The following is a 22,379-nucleotide window of genomic DNA, read 5'->3' on the forward strand; positions in this document are numbered from 1 at the left end:
AAAAGAAACTTTGAAAATATTAAGTGTGAGAGAATGACAAGAGTTAGGGAAGACCTGTAAAGGAGTTTCAAATCAGCAATAGCAATAAAACAGAAATCACTGGTCAAACCAGTGTTGTCCCCATGGGATTCACTTCTGGGACAGTCACAGGAGTACAATCAAGCCTTCAGCAGACATTGATTAGTACCCTTTTTAAGTAAGACAACATCATAAATATGATAGAGGGTGCTTTTCAAAAGGGCAGACTCATGAAGTCAGTAGTGGAGACTGCTGAAAGACATAATGTTCATGTACATCATATGCTTTAAAACATATGACCCCAAATTTCTATGGGAAGTCATAATTAAAATGTCATCTTTCAAGTCTTTCACTCATACAGACTACACAGATTTATACATTGATGAGATATCTGTTTTCCTAATTATAGTAGGGATCTGAAGTGGAACAAGATGGTTTTCAAATGGTCAGGAGAATTGAAATTCTTCACTTTTAGGAAAAAAACACACAGTAGAGAATGATTTGAAGGACTTCAGAGGATTTTGGTCCCAAACACGGTTGAGACTAGTTGAACTGAACTCACAATATTTTGGTGTTGAAGAGAATATCACAAATTCAATAAAACACAGCACAAATACTTGTGACTAAGAAAATATTCCCAGTGTAGGTAAATTTAGGTAAAGTAATTTTCATTTGGATAGGTCAATTCCCTATTCTCAAATACTGACATGAAAAGGACATTCGAGTTGAAAAGAATGTATAGTATTCACTATCTTAATTTTGATAATATTTTAAGAATTATTATAAGTTACATATAAAATAAGTTACAAATCCCAATTCCCCTTAGAGTTAAAATCTGGCTCTCATAAAGGTTCTAGAAGACTGTATTTTTATCTTCATATTACTGTTTGCTTATATAAATACATACGAGATCTAGGTGAAAATTTGTCATTTTTTTGTTTCCAAAGCATCCCATATGTTCATTTTTGTTGGAATGGCAAAACAATTTGTTTTGAAACTCTGCAAGAGAAAACAAAGTTTTGTGTGAGCAATGGAAGCACTGAAGATGGGACTCTACAGGCTTGCTTCCTACGTTCTCTAGAGACCATGACTCATATGTACACTCATTTTTTTCTTCCGGTTATCATAAACCATCCAGTACTTTCAGTTTCATGTTTAATGAAAGCCAAAGAAATTTCATTCTTTTGAGACCTATACTTCTCTGGAAAGGTGGAGGCCTGAAGGGAAGAGGAATTACAGATGGAGAGTATGACTGCAGAATTTTTGAAGGTCTTTTTTGAAGGAAATTAGAGAATAAAATGATAATATTTATGCAACCACTACTACACAGACAAAGATAGCATGGGAACTATTTTAGATTGAACAATTAACTCATCAGTGGATAAGATTTTATTGATTCCATATATGGTCAAATACTGTAAATTGTGGGTCAATTATTACTGGCAGGCCCTGAGAAACACAAACTAATTAAAAAATACTACCCATTCATCAATTCATGGACACACACACACACAGATAAAAAAACCTCACTGAACTGACAGATTAAACCTTGATTACAGCTGAATCACAATTTGCACTGATGTTTATGAGTTCTTTGGCTAAATAAAATCAATTTAAATTAGACAGTCTAGTAAGCCTTACTTGGAGTAAATCTTATAGAGTAAGAGAAGATTATTTAAATTGATAATAAATAGTAGTTACTGCATTTGAAAAAGAGTAATAAAGCTGTTAAGACATTTAATCTTGAACACAGGATCCTGCTTCTAAGAAGAACAACATATTGTATAACATACCATGAATAAATGTATGTTCTAAAACTATTGAAAGGTTGACATTAGTTCTTATAAAAACTGATAAATATGAATGTGAAAATGAATAAAATATAAGGTCATCAGCAGCTTACCCTTTTTTATGAACTTTGATCATGAAATAGGGTTTGCATTTGTTTCTCAGATCTGAATGGAGATGGAATTCAAGATAAGATATTAATCATAATTAAAATGACTATAACAGGTCTATTCCAGCAAATTCTTAACAACAACAAAGAATGCTTAGCCATAATGAACTGCTTCATTCATTAATTTCTTCATTAAGAGGCACTCCATTTAATAAGTTCAGTAAAAAGGTGATATAATATTGTATTTGTATTCTATTTTTTATCAATTTCCACTTTGGTGGTATATTATTTGGAAAGTGAAATAAATAATTTAAAACGTGTAATTGCTTTTATTTATTCATATAGTAATTCCCTAAGCAATGCTGTGTTTATAAGTTGTCAGTGTGCATATTAATTTGTCATACCCACCAATCTCATGTTCATTTATTTACTACTATTCATTGAGAAATAGATTAAAAAGGACATGCTGCCCCTTCTTTGAAAGTTTTAATAAGGCCAAGTAGGCCAAACAGTATATTCCAATTGAATCCTGCTGGTTGCCAGGACTTGAAAATTACTCATTAGTGTTCTTCATGATTTAATATGTTTGTATGCATGATTATGTATGAATACACATTAAATGACCGATAAAATAACACTTTCTCATTTGGATATTAAAATGTATTAATTGTTCAGTAGTACAGGCTCATATGAACTTGTTGAATAGCATAAATTAACTGAAATGTGTGTCATATTAATAAAAACTGGTGATGGCCCTATGAAGAATAAACAAAGAATGAACTAAAATCTCCTTGTTCCTTCTCTAGCAGCAGAAAAAAAAAATATAGCAAAAAAATGGTGTTATTGCAATCCTTGCATATATCTTTTGTTTATAGTTCCTGTGTCTAAGCATAGGGAAAAAGAATTGAGGATTTAATTGCAAAACTATGTAATTTAAATTAGGTTCTCAAAAAATAAGATGTGCAACATATTTTCTCTGACAATATAAAATCCTAGGCCTAATCTCATATGCTCATGGAAATCTGATTCTAGTGTACAGTGGAATGTGAAGAAAACTTATCTCCTGGACCCATTCAAGACCTTCATGACCAGCTCTCTTATTGACAAACAATTAATTAGTAAAAGGTCTAACTGCATTTTCTTTGTTTGGCCAAAAGTCCTATTGATGGGAAGGATGGATTTCTGGGAACTGAAGATGAAGAAGGTGTACTCCTAGGAGCTGCCTGAGAGTGGAAAATACTATAAAGCAGTGGACGTTAAGTAGTTTATGGAGTTAAAACAAAAATATATGGAATTGACATTTAAATCTGAAATGTCTTTCCACTTTTCAATGCTTTATAGCGATATAAATACATACAAGCAATTATATGTTTAAAATTCTTTACTTAGTTTTCCAAATAATGTATCAGTGAAGTGAAAATTGATAAAGAAAGAATAAAAAATACTATTACACTGTATATTAATATATAAAATATTCATTACACTGTACTTTTGAAGAGTGAAGTGAGGGAGTTTTTACACAGCAAACTCTGATGAATGAACCTTAATGCAGCCAGTTACATTAATACTTTACAGAAGTCATGAGTAGGGATACATGATAATTCCATATGAAAATCCTTATGTCCTGTATTAAGCAACTCTTTCCTGTGCTTCTTTTTAATAGAAGACCATGAAAAAAATAACAGTAACAATGTTTATCAAGAAAGTTTTTCTTCTGTGAAAGTAAGACTGTCTCAACTCATAACCTTTGTAAAAATTAGTGGGTTTGTTGCCGTGAAGATAAATTACCAGTCTGCTTGTCCAAGAACATATTTGACTGGGATTCCTATTCAAATTCTTAATTACTTTCATATACCTGAAAGCAGAACCTAGCAAACTGATTCTACCATCTTTAAAAGACAGCTATTTACGTCTGCCTCAGATAAAAAGTAACACTGTCCTTGCAGTTACCAATAAAAACGGATTATAACTATTTTGTTTTTTCTCTAAATTGCAGGTCACTGCAAAAAGATGTTAAGATAATAAATCTACCAAATAAACATATTCTCCTGGCACTCAGCAGGGGCTGGCTTGGGCTCATTTGTCTCCAGTTCATTATCTTGTCTGCATTATTCAGTAGTCTGGTTCATGCTCAATGGGCTTCAAACAACTTTTAAGAGCTAAAGTCTTCTTTAGTTTTGCCTCACTCTCTCACTTTGTAAAACAAATTTGAAAGTTGCTCAAATTGCTATAGTGAATTAATGGCATTAATACTGTAATTCAGTGTTACTTATTCACGTGGTACTGTTAATGTTCAACTTGGAATTAGCTAATACACATGGCAAATTTCCAAAGTTTCCATTTAAGCATTGTTAGATTCAGTTTCATATATGAATAACAGCTGTTAATTCAAAAGACTTGTGCTGCATCCTTTATACATATATTATTATTATGATTTTAAAATTCTAAAATGATTATTTTATATACAAAAATCAACAAAACATGGTGAAATAAAACTCTGAACAACTAAATATTTATTTGTGTATGTTTATAACTTATTGCCATGAAGCAGTGCTTAAAATCCCCAGAATTATATATTCCTAAAACATGACTTGGACATATTTCAATCTAAGGGTGCCAAAGGTATTTTTAATACTGTTTATTGGGTTTGCATGGAAAGGTTTTGATAGCAGGATGACTAAAGGCATGAAGGGTCTAGAATGTTCCTCCATCCCTGACTGAGCCAATGCCAGCTACAAGGTGGACCTGCCACAAACCACAGCAGAACCCATTACTGATGGTTCTAGTGCCTTTGAAATTACTTATTTAAGAAGAGAGAAAAAAAAAAATTACTACACAAAAAGCAGCCAGCAGAGAGGAGTGAGAATATGTAAAAGAAACAGCCCTGAAGACAACCAAGTCAGTGGAGAAGGAAGGGAAGGAGATGCTTCAGGCGCTGGAGCTGAGATTCCTCTGAAGCTTGTGATGAGGACCAGGGTAAGGAAGCTGTGCCCCTGCAGCTCGTGGAGGTCTGTGGTGGAGCAGAGATCCCACCTGCGGCTCATGGAGGACCCCATGATGGAGCAAGTGGATATCCAAAGGAGGCTGTGACCCCATGGGAAGCCTGCACCTGAGCAGGGTCCTGGCAGGCCTCGTGGCCTCATGGAAACAGAAGCCCACACTGGAGCAGATTTTCTGGCAGGACTTGTGTCCCTGCAGGAGGATCCATACTACAGCAATGTGTTCCTGAAGGACTGCCCCACATGGAAGGGACACATGCTGGGGGAGTTTGTGAAGAACTTCAGCCCCCAGGAAGGAAAAGGGCCCATGCTGGAGTAGATCATGGAGGACTGACTGTCATGGGAAGGAGCCCATGCTGGAACAGGGGAAGAGTGTGAGAAGGAAAGAGCAGCAGAGAGCACACATGATGAGCATGCACAGAGGGTCCAGAACCCCCATTCCTTGCTGCCCTGTGCCACTGGGAGGGTGAGGATAGTGCAAATAAGGAATGAAATTGAGCCTGCGAAGAAGGAAGGGTTGGCTGGTGGAATATGTTTTAAGAGTTGGTTTTATTCCTCATTACTCTATTCTGCTGTGTTTGGTAATAAAATGATTTCCCCAAACTGGGTCTGTTATGCCTGTGACAGTAATTGCTAAGCAATCTCTTCTTCTTCTTATCTCATCCTATGATCCTTTTTTCCCTCAGTCAAGCATGAACGATATAGGAGCTTCATGGGCATGTGGTCAGCACAACTTATGCTTGTTTTCTCATTCTCATTTCGAACATGAAGTTCCAAAAATTTCTCCTTGACAATTGTAGGCTCATATTGCCAATTTCAGAATTAATTTGTGAAAGGGTCATGTCTGCTAAATTACTCTTGTCACAAAAGGAAGATAGGGGTTTGTCTTTTCATTCAGACTAGAAGATACAGGTACATGTTTTGAATTTAGGAAAAAAAAGCCTATTTTTTTGTCTTAGGGAAAACAAATTTAAGTAAATCTGAATTCCAAATAAATTAAACTGCAAGGCATTTCTCAACATTAAACTCCAGGATTTTCAGAGATCTAGTTTTGTTGGGTTTTTTTTTCCTGGAAATGCAACAAAATATATTCTTGCATTTGAGACTGCTGGCATCCACACAGAAGAAACTCATACTTAAATACTTCCAAAGCAAATACATAACATTGCATGCACTTAGCAGTAACGTTGCATCAGGAAAAAAGCTAAACAAAAAGACCCCAAAAACCCAAAAACCTATAAATTCAAGCTTCTTTTTAATATGTTTATCTGTCACAGTTCTTAAGACAGGCATGTGTTGTGTCAGACAGCAATCATGTCTTTCCACACTGTTAGGCAGTTCTATCTGTTGCTAGAACAAACTTTAACTCTTGGTGATACCATATGATAGGTACACATAAGCTACATAACTCCAGGAGCCAAATAGCTATGCATGCTACATGGAAGACCATACACCAGTGCAAAATAAATTCTTTTTTTCTATATGTCTTTTTTTTCTCTATCACATTTATACTTTAGTAGTATACTTTAGTGGCAGTGCTTTAGTACTAATTAATTAATTCAGTACTACTAATAAGTAGTAATAGTTTAGTACTAATTACTTTAGTAGTAATACTTCAGCTGAAACTTGGAAAAATTAAAAGGATAATAAATATTCTTAAATATTGATATTAAATTTATTACATGCTAATCACTGCATGCTAATTTCTAAGGCTTCACTGCTGGGGAAGAATATATTCTACAGGCTAAAGGCCATGCCAGGAAGTGTATTTCAACACCAATTGCCTCCAAGTTCATTAACTAAAGGTCATAATTGAATACAGAAAGAACCAAAATTCTTTTGTGAGCAAAGTGATTGCAGGAACTGCCAAAAATATATGTAAACACAGAATAGGGGGTAAAACATTATTACAAAAGATCTAATAGAAGCATCTCAGGGACCTAGCAAATGCCAACTATTTCATACAATCAATTTTTTGTAATTAAACAACCATCAGATGCCTAACAGTGCTGGGATAACAGCACTGACAAGTCAGAGAAACAAAAGTGATGTGAAAAAGAAGGAATTTGCAAATAATCAGGACCTCACACATTTTCATTATGAATCTCCTATCAGCATAACTTCTCTGTCATTCAGTAGTCTGACCAAAGCATGATCCTCCTGCAAAATCAATAGGTGAAACTTGCAAATTTGTTGCCTCACTAAAAATATGTGGAGATTATTTAAATAAAACAGTGGAAACAATTTTGCTTTTAAAAGCAAGAGGATTAATAATATTGTTTTTAACTTGTTCTCACATCCATCTGAAGACCAGTTTCTGCAATTTTTAAGTGCACTGGTGTAATACGCAGCTGCCTGGCAGGAGACACCAATACTGAAGCTGAAAATAAATTATTAGACTACAAAAGAGAACTTCACTCATGCTTTTGAAACTTTGAATATTTAGGAAAGAATTCCAACAAGAGAAATGAAAAAAGATACTTGAAGAAGAAACAAAGAGAATGTAGGAAAATCTTGGGCAACCAGTGAGGACATGAGTTTTTGTACAGTAAGTGTAAATGACTGGTGGTTTGAACAAAGTTTTGTTGGGATGTGGGCAACTGAAATGTATTTAAAATGAAAAATATATGTTATTAAAGAGACGAACAAATGACACCAGGTTTTACAATACGTTTGGGCTGCAGACTTGAGATTTCTTCTTGCAATTGGCAGGCTGGGAAAAAAAGCACAAAAAAATATGAATGTACATATAATAGTACTGTTTCTTAACATATATGTCTTCACTGAGATTAACCTGGTATCAAGAAAATACCAATCAAGAAAATCAAGAAAAAAGAGTTTTGATACTGGCCAAAGGGGCCTTCTAGTTTTTTGGCACTTCTTTACACCCTGCAAAGACAAAAGTCTTTTATAGTCTTTTCCAGTAGTGAAGATAAAGATGATAAATTTGTTTCGAGGTTACTGCATACATTTGATGGAACATCTGCGTCTTAAAACATTTTTAATATTTATTTTCAAATGTATCATATTTTCAAATGTATCATATTCTCAGGTGGTAAAACCCATTTTCTGTGTAGATATCTTTGAACAACAGAAACTGTGTTACATTTGCTTATGTCATTATCACCCCACTGATTAAGTAATCTAAAAAGAAATTGTGATACTACAAAAGTGAATTACTCTCCAGAGGCTTTATATTCCACTGTGTACTAAGAAATTAATTTGAATGGGAATAGGAAAGACTGTGGAAGAGAGTAATAACGGTAATGATCGATAAGGTAAACCAAAAATAGAAGAGACAGAACAATGAAACATTATTAGACATCAGAATTCATCATTCATATACTTAAGAAATCAATTGAGATGTTCTCATGCTTCACTGATACGAATTCATTATGTGGGTTAGGGGTTTTTTTCTCATTAGAAAAAATATGCCTCCAAAATCAAGGTCTAACTTGTTTACATTTCTGCAACTTTGTAGTTGCTCAGAAGCAAATACAACAGCATTAGTGTAGATGTAGTATTTGTTGAGTAATACATGTTCTTATTTCAGGGATTTGTAAAGAGGGAGACCAGAAACCATATCAGCTGCAAAGTGACAAATGTAGCACAAAGAGTTATCGACTTTATGAGCTAGGAATCTTGATACTGCTTGACACTCATTCTCAATTACCCCAATTACCATTCTCAATTGTTCCACCTGTTGATTGAACAGCACTAGAAAATGTCTCAAGTAAATGAATAGATTTTCATGGCAGTAGACAAAACATGTCTCAGTGGGTTTAGTGAACCCACTGAGGTGCAAGAAGAATGCTTCAAAGAAATTGATCCTTTTCACCAGACCAAGTTGGTCAGAGCCCCACCCAATCTGGCCTTAAACTCTGCTGGGGACCAGGCATTCACGGCTTTTCTGCACAACCTGTTCCAGTCCCTCACCACCCTCACAGTAAAGAATTTCTTCCAATGTCTAACATAAACCTCCTTCAGCTCAAAGCCATTTCCTCTCATCCTATTATTGCACACCCTTGTAAAGAATCCCTTCCCTGTTTTCTTGCAGGCCCTCTTCAGGTACTGCAAGGCTGCTATAAGCTCTTCCTGGAGTCTTCTCTTCTCCAGACTGAACCACCCCAGCTCCCTCAGCTTGTGGTCATGGGAGAAGTGTTCCAGCCCTGTGATCAATGTAATGGCTCTCCCTGGACTTTTTCCAGTGGATCCTTGTCTTTCTCAGGTTGGACACTACAGAGCTGGATGCAGGTGGGATGTCACCAGAGGAGAAGGACACACTTCCCTCCCTCATCCTGCTGGACACGCTACCTTTGATGCAGCCCAGGATACAGTTTGCTTTCTGGGCTGTGGGCACGCAGTGATCTTTTCATCCACAAACACCCACAAGTCTTTCTTCTCAGGGCTGTCTTCAATCCATTTCCCACTCAGACTGTACTTATGCTTGGGATTGCACCAACTCAGGTGGAAGACTTTGTTGAACTTCATGAGATTTATATGGGCCCATCTCTGAAGTCTGTCACAGTCCGTCTGAATGGCATTCCTTCCCTCCAGTAAGTCAACCATACACACAGCTTGGTGTTGAAAAAGTTGCTGAGGGCGCACTTGAATCCCCCTGTCCATGTTGCCAAGAACAGTGCTGGTCACAGTATGTGTTGTGAAAGAACATATCTTAGACCTGCATATTTATTTGGGATAATGGGTTTATTTTAGAATCATTGTTACAGCATTGTTACATTAGGAAGTGAGAGAAGTTTCTTGCAGTTTCACCAATCACAGAGTGAACGAGAGAATCAAACCAATTGACTCAATTGATCAAACCAATTAATTAGCAGAAAAAAATGAGTAATTACTTCCTGTTTAAATCTGATAACTTGTCTCTAAAACAGAAAGGTCTTTTTGATTGAAGGATCAATCAAAAAGGTTGTGGTACTTCCTCTACTGAACTTAATTTTGGAAATAAATCACACCTAATTTTCAGCATGACCTATCTTTTATAACCAGGCAGGTATAACAATTCTTATTCTACTTCAATCTTATAATATTGATGGGTGATACTGTCATTGAAGACACTTGAATATTTACGCTTTTCAAACCACTATATTTTAATCTATTTTTCTACCAGCTGGGTGGCATTCAAATCCCTCAACAAATAAGAAAGGAGCCAAGAGAAAAAGAATACAAATACTCTCTTATCTCTTATCCATGGTAATTTATATTAAATCCAGGACCGTTTTTCTCTCCAGAACTTTACCAAGATCTGCTAAGCTATCTGATCAAAGCTAGCCTTAATGTGTATCCCAGTAGGTAATTTCCAGAAAGTAATTAAAATTATTCCAGTGAGCTGCTCTGGCCAAGTGTACTATTCTAATTAAATTGCATAGAGAGTGTAGTTTGTGTTTCTACCTACCTTTCCACAAGCTAACATTATATACAGTACTCATAATCCAGAAAGAAAACGTTAAACCTTCAGCACCTCTACCTGCTGATTCAACCCAATCTACCCTGCTAAACAAGAAATAGACTGATACACCAAGAAGAATTAAACCTCAGCTTTAAGTGCTCCCACCAAGATCCATGGAAGCACTACCCTCATTCTCAACTATCCTGAAATCAATGTAAAAGGTTATCTTCAATCACCATTAATATTTTCAGCCATTAACATGACTATTCAGAAATGGCATCTATCTTGCAAACACATGCTGAAAAAAGCTCCAGAGATGGAAGTATGAGAAAAACATCACTATACATGTGGGTTTGTATTTATGTGTTCAACAGATCATGCACACTGACAGCCCTTCACAGCATTAGTCCTTTCAAATGAATAAATCTGTTTGAAATGGATTAGCCCACTTACTTCCCTGTGCAAGAATAATGGTACTGATACAAATGTAAATTAGGTCTTTCCTGTTACACATCACATTCAAAGCAAATGCTTGCATTACAAAGGATATTGATTTGCTCTGAAGGTGTGAAGAGGTTCAGTGGCACAAAATTCTAATCAACCCTTGCTGCCATCTTCTGGTTTCCTAAAAATCCACCAAAAAAATCTACTTCTCTTCAAAAACAAATACTTCTTTGGTACATGCATAAAACTAAATGTCACTAATCTACTTTGCAATTTCATAAAAATGTTCGTACCTCACAGGTCCAATTCTACAAAACACGTACATGAAATTTTGAAAACAACAAAGCAATAGGAATTAGGGAAAAATATTATTAATGCATAGATGCTAAAAAGAATATATTTGGTAAGTTTTAAGGGACAGATATGCTTTATTATAGAATGCCATTTATGATACACATATAATTTCTTTGTAATTTCTTTCTAATATATTACATAACATATATTGGTATATATGGTAACATATATTGGTAACTTAAATTTGCATAAAAAGTAGGTTTAGCAACAAATACACCAAAACAAAGTAAAACACATTTTGGGCTTAAGCCCTTTTGACACTCAGAGCACAGTATGCTTTTGGACACTTAAGGTCAACCTTAATGCAGTACTAGAAGTGGAAGCGGAAATCTGAAAAATTCTAAAGCAGCTTTCAAGGCCCAAATCAACTACAATTTAGCAGGGCAGCATGAAATAGGAGACAAAGCCATAAATTCTGAGGTTCAAAACATCAAAAGACATGGGAGTATAAAACAATGCCACAAAGGTTTGCCAGCTAATTATAAATAAGCTAGATCTGAAAATAGACTAGGACCTTTATTTCTAGGAAAATAGATTAATTAAAGTGCACATACGACCAAGTTAATGGTCTAGTAATCCAAAATGCATGCATGATAACGAACCACAATTTATGAGCATATAATTTTCTTTAGCACGGTGACCATTTCAAACCTACCCTGTTTAGTTTGAAAATAATACTTTCAATAAACCATTTTTGTGGTGGGATAGGAGTGTCCTATTGGATTCTTACAGGCAGGACAGAAGAGGCTGGGAGGTGGCATTTCATGTAAAGACAATAACAGAATCTATAAAGTTTACAGTTGGCAATGGCACAGCTGAGAGACACTGCGTAAGAATCAAGGGATTAACAAATAATGTGGATGTCATTGTGGGAGCCTGCTACAGACCTCTTAGCCAGGACAATAATGCTCACAAATTGTTCTTTGAGGAACTAAAGGACACTTCCAAGTCAGCTGCCCTTGTCCTTGTGGCAGACTTCAAATTTCTAGTAATCAACTGGGAGCATCACATAGATGGTACAATCCGGGCCAGAAGATTAATAAAAAACCTGTGTGACTGTCACCCTGAAAACTCAATTTTCTGAGTTTGCTGACATAGTTTTCTAAAGACTTTCCCAGGACAGTAACTGCAAACTTAAATATGTATACATTCTTTCTGATACAGGTCCTTTGATAGACATCTCTCATGGCTAGTGCAGTTAGGAAGGTGCTATCCTGACCATCCAATCCCTGGCTGTGGTCAGAAACCTATAAATTCTGAGAGGAGAAATAAAGTTCTCTCTTCCTTTCACCACACCTCGAGCTGTGTTTGTGTGACCTATTTCATGTCCAGCAGCAACAGGTGACAACTTTATAAAAGAGATTCTAAGCCAGCTGACTCAGAATCAGAGAATCACGGAATCATAGAATGTGCTGGGTTGGAAGGCACCCATCAAGATCATCAAGTCCAAATCCTGTCCCTATGCAGGACACCCCAAGAATTGTACTGTGTGCCCAAGAGCATTGCACAAATGCTTCTTGACAAAGGGAGGGTTGGTGCTGTGATCACTTCCCTGGGGAGCCTCTTTCAGTGCTCAAGCACACTCTGGTAAAGAACCTTTCCCTAATATCCAGCCTAAACCTCCCCAGTTCAGCTTCATGCTATTTTATTGAGTCCTGTTTCTAGTCACAGACAGAAGAGGTCAATGTCTGCCCCTCCTCTTCCCTTCATGGGGAAGTTGCAGACAATAATGAGGTCTGTCCTCAGTCTCCTCTTCTCTAGGCTGAACAGACTAAGTGACTTTAGTCACTCCTCATACAGCTTCACCTCAAGGTCCTTCACCATCTTTGTAGTTTTTCTTTGGATGTTCTCTAATACTTCCAATATCTTATATTTTTTGCAGTGCCCAAACCAGCCCCCAGCACTGGAGGTGGGGCTGCCCCAGCTCAGAGCAGAGCAGGACAATCCCCTCCCTTGCCCTGCTGGTGATGCTGTGCCTGATGTCCCCCCAGGACAGGGTTGGCCCTCCTGGCTGCCAGGGCACTGCTGGCTCATGTTCAGCTTTCTGTTAAACAGGATCCCCAGGTCCCTTTCTGCCGGGCTGCTGTCTCATTCCCCAGTCTGTCTGTACATCCTGGATTGCACCATCCCAGGTGCAGAATCGAACCCTTTCCCTTGTTTGACTTCATAGGGCTGGTTTGCCCAAGCCTTTAATATGTCGAGGTCTCTCTGAAGTGCCATTGTAGTACAAGTGCCCATACACCCATTTGCTATAAAAAAGCTCGTACACAGAACTGCAGGATTCATGTTTGCCATTTGAGACAAGTATGTTCATTTAGAACAACAGAGTGAATAACACTGCTGAAAGACTGCAGTTATAATAGGAAGGAAGGCACAGCAATGATAGCTCTAGTCCCTCTGGACTGAGTAGAGATGGCTAGCTGACGCCCCATTTCAGTAGGGGCAGTCATGGTTCACATTCAGATGTAACTTTGAAGAAGTGTTTTGCAAGGGCTTATCTTCAGGGACTCTCAAAAGAGAGCCATACATATCAACGACTTTTCAAAAGGGGACACAAATGTGACATTAATCCCTAAGACTTCTAGAAATTACTTTTAGTATCTGCATTCTCTTAATTATCCTGTAGACATGCATAACATGCAGGATAAACATGCAAGCATATATTTGCAATAAGTTCTATCTTCTCTTTTACATGTGGCACCTAAGAATGAACATGGGAAAATCACATAATCTTTATTTAATTCCATATAGATAATACCCATTCAATGCTAGATGATTGCTGTCCTGCCAAGGGTGCTTTACAAACATCAATTCCACCCCAGCTATCCAAAGCTAACTCCAAATGCAACTACTTTCATGTTGTGAAAATTCACATTTTCCATGTGCACCTAATTTAAAAAGGAAAATATAATAATTTAAAATTATTAATATTAACTGTAACTATTTTTTGAATGTAAACTATCACAAAATCCTTTGAGCCCAACAATCTAAAGCGTGTTGGAAACAGCACAGAAATCTGCGTAAAGCCACCAGATGGTGCCACCTCCATAACTTAAGGGAGGGAGATCTCTCCCGCCACTCCAAATGTGCTTCACATAACCAGCAAAATCGCTCATTCGCTCCGACTCCTGCTATCATATGAGTAAAAAACCAAATGCCAACTTCAATATCCAGAGTGACCATTATGGTTAAGACTTCTCACTAGCTTTTGAGCTTTGTCACTCTCTCTGTCTTTTCTGCAAAACAATCACAGCAATGCACACTTCATGATAAAGAGTTGTATTTCTGGTTTGATGTGCTGGTTTTGGCATGCAGGTTTTGACTGAGATAGAGCTAATTTTTTTCACAGTATCTGGCGTAGGGTTAAGTTTTGGATATGTGCTGGAAACATTGTTGCTAACTCAGGGATGTTGTATTTACTGCCAGCAGGGCCTACACAGAACATTTCTGCTCCTCACAGCACCCCACCAGTGAGTGGGCTGGGGATGCACAAGGAGCTGAGAGAAGACATAGCCAGGACAACTGAACCCAACTGATCAAAGGGATATTCCTTTGGATATCTACTGGGGAAGAAGGAAGAAGTGGGGACTTGTCTTCCCATGTCACTGCTACGTGTGATGGAGCCCTGTTTTCCTTGAGGTGGCTGAACACTTGCTTGTCCATGGATAGTGATGAATTAATTCCTTGTTTTGCTTTGCTTGAGTGCATGGTTTGTGCTTTACTTATTAAACTGTCTTTACCTCAGCTCATGAGTTTTCTCACTTGCGATTCTCTCTATCCTGCTGCAGGGGAGTGAGTGAGCAGGTGGGTGGCGCTTAGTTGCCAGCTGGGATTAAACCTTGATGTTTGGTCAACTGAAACAGGTGAAAAAATAGTTTACCATATGCTGACCTTCAGATCTGACACCACACACATTCTCTCTCACCTCCCTTCCTACTTTCCCCATCAAGAAACCATTTAGCAGATTCAAGAGTCTTACAGATTAAATCTAGCATACTGACCACGGTTTGACTACTACTGCTACTACCAGCCTTGAGCATTACTAGTGTGCAGCCGCATTAGCACAATGATATCACCTGACTGAGGTTCAGTAGCACAACAGAAGTGGAAATGCAGTACAGAAGTACAGGCTTCATTGAAGACTAGTGCTTTGTGTTTAATTAAAACATAAATAAGATGTTAAATAATTACATATCGTGTATGATATGTAGCAAAGTTCCACACATTGGGCAGAATATGCAGCATGTTGTGAGTATTTATCTGTGTAGCACAGTGGGAATGTGCACTGGGGTTGAATACATGAAGCTGTGTTGTAATAAAAAAAATGAAAGGATGAGGATGGTCAGTAAGTTCTGTGAATTGATTTCTTGAAACTAAGAAAATAACATATACCTGCTCTTTGTAACAAAAAAGAGGTCTGAGTCATACAAAACATCAGATAGTGTGCCCTGAGCAGCTCTGTCAACAGTATTTGTATCCTTAAAATAATAGTTTTATTTATGCATTCTCTTGTGCAAATTTGTCATGTCAAATACAGATTACTTGTATTTTTAGTATTCAGAGTTGCCCTATTGGGTTCCTGATGCCATTTATACTGGAATAAGTGGCAGCACATTTGTTTACTTTGCTAATAAGAGAATCACTTGGAATGACACTAATGCTGCTCTTCCAAAACCAGAAAGTAAAACAAATGCTACTGCAAAACTTGGCTGTTTGGGAACTTTAGAGTATGTGTGATTGTCTCTAGGGAAGTGCTACTTTTACAGTGAATTGCTAAAGTTGTCTTTAGCAATTTTGCCTTTTTTTCCTGCCTTTTTTTTTCAATCTGAACCCTTCAGAGCTGCTCTTTCCCCGTATTTTATCTATACTGGAACAGTAAGGATCAGGATAGATCTCTCAAAATCCTGTGAGAAATACAGTAGGAATAGGTGTGATATGAGTCTAACAATTCAAAGGATGAAAGGTCTCAACATTTCAAGCGCTTTAATAGTGAAGCAACTGTTGTACTATGTGTGTTCAAACTGAGTAGCCTCATTCCCTTTTCACTGTCAACTCCATTTTTTTTTATGTATATGATAACACTTAGGCTTCAGTGAAACTGCATACTTAAGGAGAGTAAAAGATGCTTTGATAGGCTTCAGTAATCAAAGACCTAGAAAAGTAGTGGAGCAAGAACTAAGGGTGGAGACAGCATCTCTCAAATAGCATAAATCAAAGAAGGGATCCTTTATCTGTGAACTTTTTGGATGGACTACTGGTTGTTCATTATATATACATGTATAAAACTGTAAATCCTTTAAACCAATTTGATGGAAAAAAATACTGCTATTATTAAAAAAGTGTCAAAAGTTTTTGTCTGTCTGAAACCATAATCCATAGGTTTGGAATTGTATATCAGTGTGGGTTTTTGTGTGTTCATTTTTTTGGGAAAAATCCCAACCTGACTATATGTCTGTAGGACCTCTTCATATTGTTTCAGTTTCCATTCAGATTTTTTTCTCCTCTTTTGCAGGCTCTTACTTTACAACAATTCTACATGATTCCCTCAAACAAAAACATTTCTCCTTCCACCACTTGTAAACCCTGGATATATGCTTACTCTGAGAAGGATAAACTGCAAAATCCACGAATAATGCTTATGTGAGAAGATGATGGGGTAGAAAGATAATGGTATGGATCTCACAGGGGAAAATACAGTTGCTACTGCCCAGATAGAATGTGGCCAGCATATCTGACCTTTCACACACAATACAGTCTCAGGGGAACTAAAGGAAGGGTGGAGTGGGGCACCATGGCCAGACTCTGTTGACACCCTTGCAGAGGAGGGAGGAACTTGGTGGTACTTCCTAGCTGATAAAGTGCACAGCAGCTGAAAACCAAGAGCGATAAGGAAAAATGTCCAGCTGTTGAATCAGCAACTGTGGTGAAATCACTCTCCTTGCACTAACACATGCCCCCATACCAAGGTTATGTCTGGTACTATACTGAGATACTATACTTGGAGGCTGCCAAGGTACAGCCACCCCTCACTGAGTAGGATGATTATACTCACTCAAGCTCCACCAAAATGTAAAGAAATAGTATAAATATGAGTTAAGAATGAGAAGAGGTAAGCAAAGACTCCATTGTAACTTCTGGGATCAGTTGATAGGTTTCATCCTAATACCTCTGTTCAAAATAATGCAGAACTATGCCTACTAGAAATGCAAGTATTCTACTTTATTTCATATCTGCTCAAAGGGAAGATGATGCCCTTTATCAAGAGAAAATTTTTCGATTAATAATAATTTTGGGCAGTAAATTTGTTTTGATTGAAATCAGGGCTTTACTTGTAATGCCTTGTGTTACCTCACTCATACTTTGATGAGTAAAGAAAAAGGCAAGGACATGTAACAAAATACGCTCAGTGTCAGTTTTAAGTTCATTCTGCAATGCTATTTCCAGATGGTAAGACACGTGTATTACTTTGCACATGCAACAAAGTATTTCCAATTCTGATTTTTTTTCTAAGTCATATTACTTTTTAGTGCTTATAAATGATTTACCAAATGTGAAATGAAATGCAAATTCAGATATCTGGTGTAAATTTTATATATTTAAATGAAATATAAAGACAGTATTCATAATGTTAAGTATGGTACTTCATGAGATTTTAAATCAACTAGAAGATCTCCCAATATGACAAATCTATTAGAGAGACATGTTTTGTCTACTGCCATGTTAGACTACAATTCTGAACAAAGCTTGAGGATCAGGGTCTTCTCAAAGATAATGATGAAAAGGCTAGTAGACTTCTAAAGTTTCTATTTTACCAAACCACTGAATGCATTCCTTTGATGATGACAGGAAGAATATAATTACTCTCTAGTTTATTCCTTGAACTGCAAGAACTGGCTTTAAAATTTAGTTGAAGTGTTTTACTGATAAGAAGACCTTGGAGTTTTTATTGCATAGCATGAGTAGGTAAAAAATTCTGGGTTTGTCTTTGGAGTTCAAAATCTTTAAGCAGTTCATGCTCAGTATGACAGACTTCCTAAGATTGCCACACATTTTAGCACTAACTACATTGCAGCATGTGTAACTGAAGGACTGTACAACTTACACATTTCACCTTGTACTGAGAAAAAGTTTGTGTAAGTAGAACAAACATTCCACCATGATTCAGCTGATTTTGAAGGAGATTCAAAACCAGATGACTCTGAAAGATTTAGAAACAAGGCACCCCTGTGGTATGTGGTTTTGTTGCAGTTACATTCTAAAATTCTCCAAGAAATAGTTCAAAAATTTTGAAAGCCCTGCAACATTAGGCTTTTGGGATTTCAATTTTAAGGAGGTTCACAGTTTCATCCAGCTCTAGTAACTGCACTTCACACTTCTTTGAATTAAAAGCATTTTGAAAGCACTATCTGCAACATGGAAGAAACAAGAATAAGAACATTCATATTTATAGACATGAATATACAGAGAATCATGGCAGTATGCCTAAAGTTAAGTAACTTCATTAAACACTGGAAATTAGAAGTTTTTGAGGAGAGTAAAACCAAGGAGAAACATCTTTTACACTGGATTCTGTTTTGTTGTTTGGTTTTTTGTTGTTATTGTTTTTGTTTTTTTTTTAATGAGAAAATCTACTTTCCTGAACTCCAATATGCGGCTGAGAAGGATGCTTGTGAAGCAGAGGAGCTTCCCAGGGAGGGGCCCATTGGAGGTTTTCTCCCAAATTTGCCCTAAACCAGGATGTCCTGGGTTGATTATGATGTTAAATTGTATGTATTCGTCCACCTAACCCAGACACAGGTTTTGTATTCTTAAAATTCCATCTGAGAGTAAAAGTGAGTGGAAAAGAAGCACCGAGTCTGTTATCAGAGACTGTACTTGCTCCCCCTCCGCATCGGGAGTTTTGACTACAGCACAGACAGACAACAAGAGACAGATCGCCTTGGCTTTCCAACTAGCCGGAGCAGAGAGGTCTTCTTAGACTGTTTTCTTTCCCTTTTCCTGACACGAATCGAACCTGCTCTGGACTGGGGACTCCGGGGAGCACCGGGAGCTTGCACCCGTGGACTACCGGGAGCCCAGCCTGGGCAGCGGCATTTTCCAGCGCCAGAGGGACTGATAACAGAGCGAACACCCACAGGAAAGAGACCCTCTGAAGTTTGTCATCTCTTCTGAAGGGCGAGAGGTTTTGTAACTTGATATCATTCATTTTGTGCTGGGTAGTGCTGTGCCTGTGAAATAAACAGGTTTTTTTCCACTTCTCTCCGAGAAATCTCTTCCCAAACCGTTTTGGGGGTGGGGGAAAAGGGCCACGTGGGTTTGCTTCCGGGGGGTGGGGGGGGTGGAGGGGGCCATTTCTCCCAAATTTGCCCTAAACCAGGACACAGGACAAGAGGACAACACTTACCTGCAGATGACCTGCTGTCCTGGCAGACCTGTGGGGTCCTGAGTCACTTCAATAGAAGTCTTAGCAGTCTTCACACAGAAGGTAGCAGAAAGTTGTAATGGAATCTCTCATTGTCACAAGAAGTCTGTGGACTCCAGGCTCAGCCTGCAGAAATTCTATGAGCAGGAAACCCAGAAACTTTGTTGCTAACATCCAGCCACATTTTACACAGCTTTGTTACAGGTGTGAAGCGCCATCAAGCACTTCAGAAGCTCTGGTTACAAAAGTGGGAAAAGCAGAGTTATTACTAATTGATTACAATGGAGACTGCAGGAACATACAGAACAAGAGTTCAAGTAAAAAAAAACTGCTGTCCATGTGGCTCTGATTGTCATGTTGGCTCTGACTGTGTCATGTATATAGACAGAGTTCCAAAATTTTGTGGAAATGCCAGGGAGAAACTTTGGTTCATGGGACTGGACAGATGCCCCACAGATGGCCCACTATTTGGTGCACCTTGTTCCTTACTTCTCAGATACTGATCCAGCCTGGGCTTGAAGTTACACTGCTCCTGCTAGTGCTAGCTGTGGAACATGAAGAGGAATAAAAGGAAAAAAGATGGAACCCCATACCTTGATGGGCCTGAAAATGTTATGGATTTCTTAGCTGGTAAGAGTCACTAGTAGGAAACATGCTTGTCCATGGTCACCTACCCTAGGCCTAGCAGTTTATTAGCAGTAAGCAGTTTTTCTCAGGTGGAGAGCTTCTAGAACAGCTAGTTGCTGTGGAAGATTCACCCACACTTTGTGAATTCAAAAAATCCATCATACCATAAAATTTTCTTTGCAATAACAAAATAAAAATTGTATCACTTTGATCAAAAGAAACAGTACTTGACCTAGGACATTCCTGTTCCCCTGACTTCAGAATATGTTTTCCAGAATATTTGAACAAGACAAAGAAATTTTATCCACACCCTAAGGAGCTGTAGACTTACAAAGTAAAGTTACTTTGGGAAACTGACTAGTAGAAAATACTCCTGAAGACACATAATGCCAAAGCCTAACTTTGGAATTGTAAATGGACAGGAGTAGATTCGACATCTAGCTTTTCCACAACTAAATAGGAAGTTATGTGACTGAGTCACAAAATAAAGCTTTGTGTTCATACTTTTCTCTAGAGATAGCTTGTAAGAATTATGTCTGGCTTTGTGAAAGAAATTTATAGAAAATCAGCTGCATAGATATTCTTGTGTATGTGTATTAGTGCATGGATACAGTTACATTTGGCATGCACAAGCTGCTGATCACATTTTGGTTTTATTGGTCCAATTAATCTCTTTCTAATGTAGTTGTGGTGGTGTGGTTTTGTTTTGTTTTTGTTTGTCTATTCTGCTGTTTTTCAAAAGAAAAAGATGCCAAACCCAAGAATTGGAAATGCTGAGATTGTAATTTTTCTAAACAATACAAAGTAACTTCAGAGGAACCTAAGCCTCAATAAGGCAGTGCATTTTTTTGTTTTCTGTTATCATTCTTCAGTTTCAGTCTTTCCCCTTTCTTCTATTAATAAAACACAATATCATCCCTGATAAAAATGCATGTCTTTATATCAAGATACTTCTTTACAAATTATTCTGCATATTGGGTGGACGCAAGGCTGGTGTGGCAGATTGTGGTAAGCAGGCTTATAAATCCCATAGTGAAAGGAAAGGTCAGAGGTGGTGGGCAGCATTCTTTTATTTCTGTAAAAAGGAGTGAAAAGGTGTACAGTATCTGGCAATTTTCTCATTCCTTTTCCCTCAATGGTTTAATTTTTTACATTAAATACAAAGGTTCAGCAACACTGACAGAAGTGAGGCGTCTAGGATGCCCAGCAGCTCACTTCAGTGATTCACTGAAGCCACTGGCTGTGAAGGGCCTTCAGTCCTAGCAGTGAAAGTCTCTGTTGTTGGGACTGTGACTGTCAGGGAGCCTTATGAGTGGTCAGACCAGGAAGTTTCCCTAAAAAACCTTGTGACTGCAGGGGTCCTCAGCATAGCCACTCAGGGCAAACATGGCCCAGTTATTTCCATGTGATTCAGCTGACACCCAAGCCAGAAAACAGACTGAGAGTCAAGCTCTTTGGAGGGATCAATTAAATTCTATTTGTTTTAGACACTATGCCAGTAATAGCTCAGCCATTTATGAACAGCTCGAGAGATGCCATAATTTCTACATTTGCCTAGCCTGGGGGAGAAAAATACTCAAAAACTGTCATGGCTATGCCACTTTTAAATCCTTTGGACAAACTGATGGGTTCATTTAGTGGGGAGCAAAAAGATGATTGAGGGACTGGAGTACCACTCTTATGAGGGAAGGTTGAGGCAGTTGGGCCTGCTCAGCCTCAAGAACAGTTGACTGAGAAGAGACCTTATCAATGTCTGTGAGTATCTGAAGGGAAAATGTCAGTGGATGGATGCAGGCTCTGCTCGGTGGTGCTGGGCAACAGGACAAGAGTCAATGGGCAGAAACAGATGTGTACGGGAAGCTCCGACTGAACATGAGGAATAGCTTCTTTACTGTGTAGTGACAGAGCATGGAAAAGATTGCCCAGAGAGGCTGTTGAGTCTCCCTCACTGGCGATATTCAAGAAAAACCTGGTCGCAATCCTGTGCCATGTGCTCTGGAATGACCCTGCTTAAGCAGGGAGATTGGGCCAGATGACCCCCGGTGCTCCCTTCCAACCTGACCCACTTTGTGATAACTCGTACCTTTACAAGAGCCGACAGCTAGAGCGCATACGGAGCAACCCTGGGAAGAAAGGCCAGAGCCAGGCGGACCTACGCAGCCCCCACCGGCTTCCGTAGCCTCGGACAAGCCGCGCCCCTTTCTCGCCGCG

General features: G+C 38.1%; 1 long non-coding RNA gene across 1 annotated transcript; it reads right to left on the reverse strand.

Moving 5' to 3' along the window:
• Window positions 1-19,207: 19,207 nt before the first annotated feature.
• LOC107215801 lies at window positions 19,208-22,347 on the reverse strand. Its single transcript, XR_004500514.1, has 3 exons — window positions 22,252-22,347; window positions 19,524-19,678; window positions 19,208-19,347 (listed from the first exon to the last, which is right to left on the reverse strand). It is a non-coding gene; the product is annotated as an uncharacterized LOC107215801 (long non-coding RNA).
• Between the last annotated feature and the right edge of the window lie 32 nt (window positions 22,348-22,379).

This window comes from Parus major, chromosome Z (genome assembly GCF_001522545.3).
Source record: "Parus major isolate Abel chromosome Z, Parus_major1.1, whole genome shotgun sequence".
Classification (NCBI taxonomy): Eukaryota; Metazoa; Chordata; class Aves; order Passeriformes; family Paridae; genus Parus; species Parus major.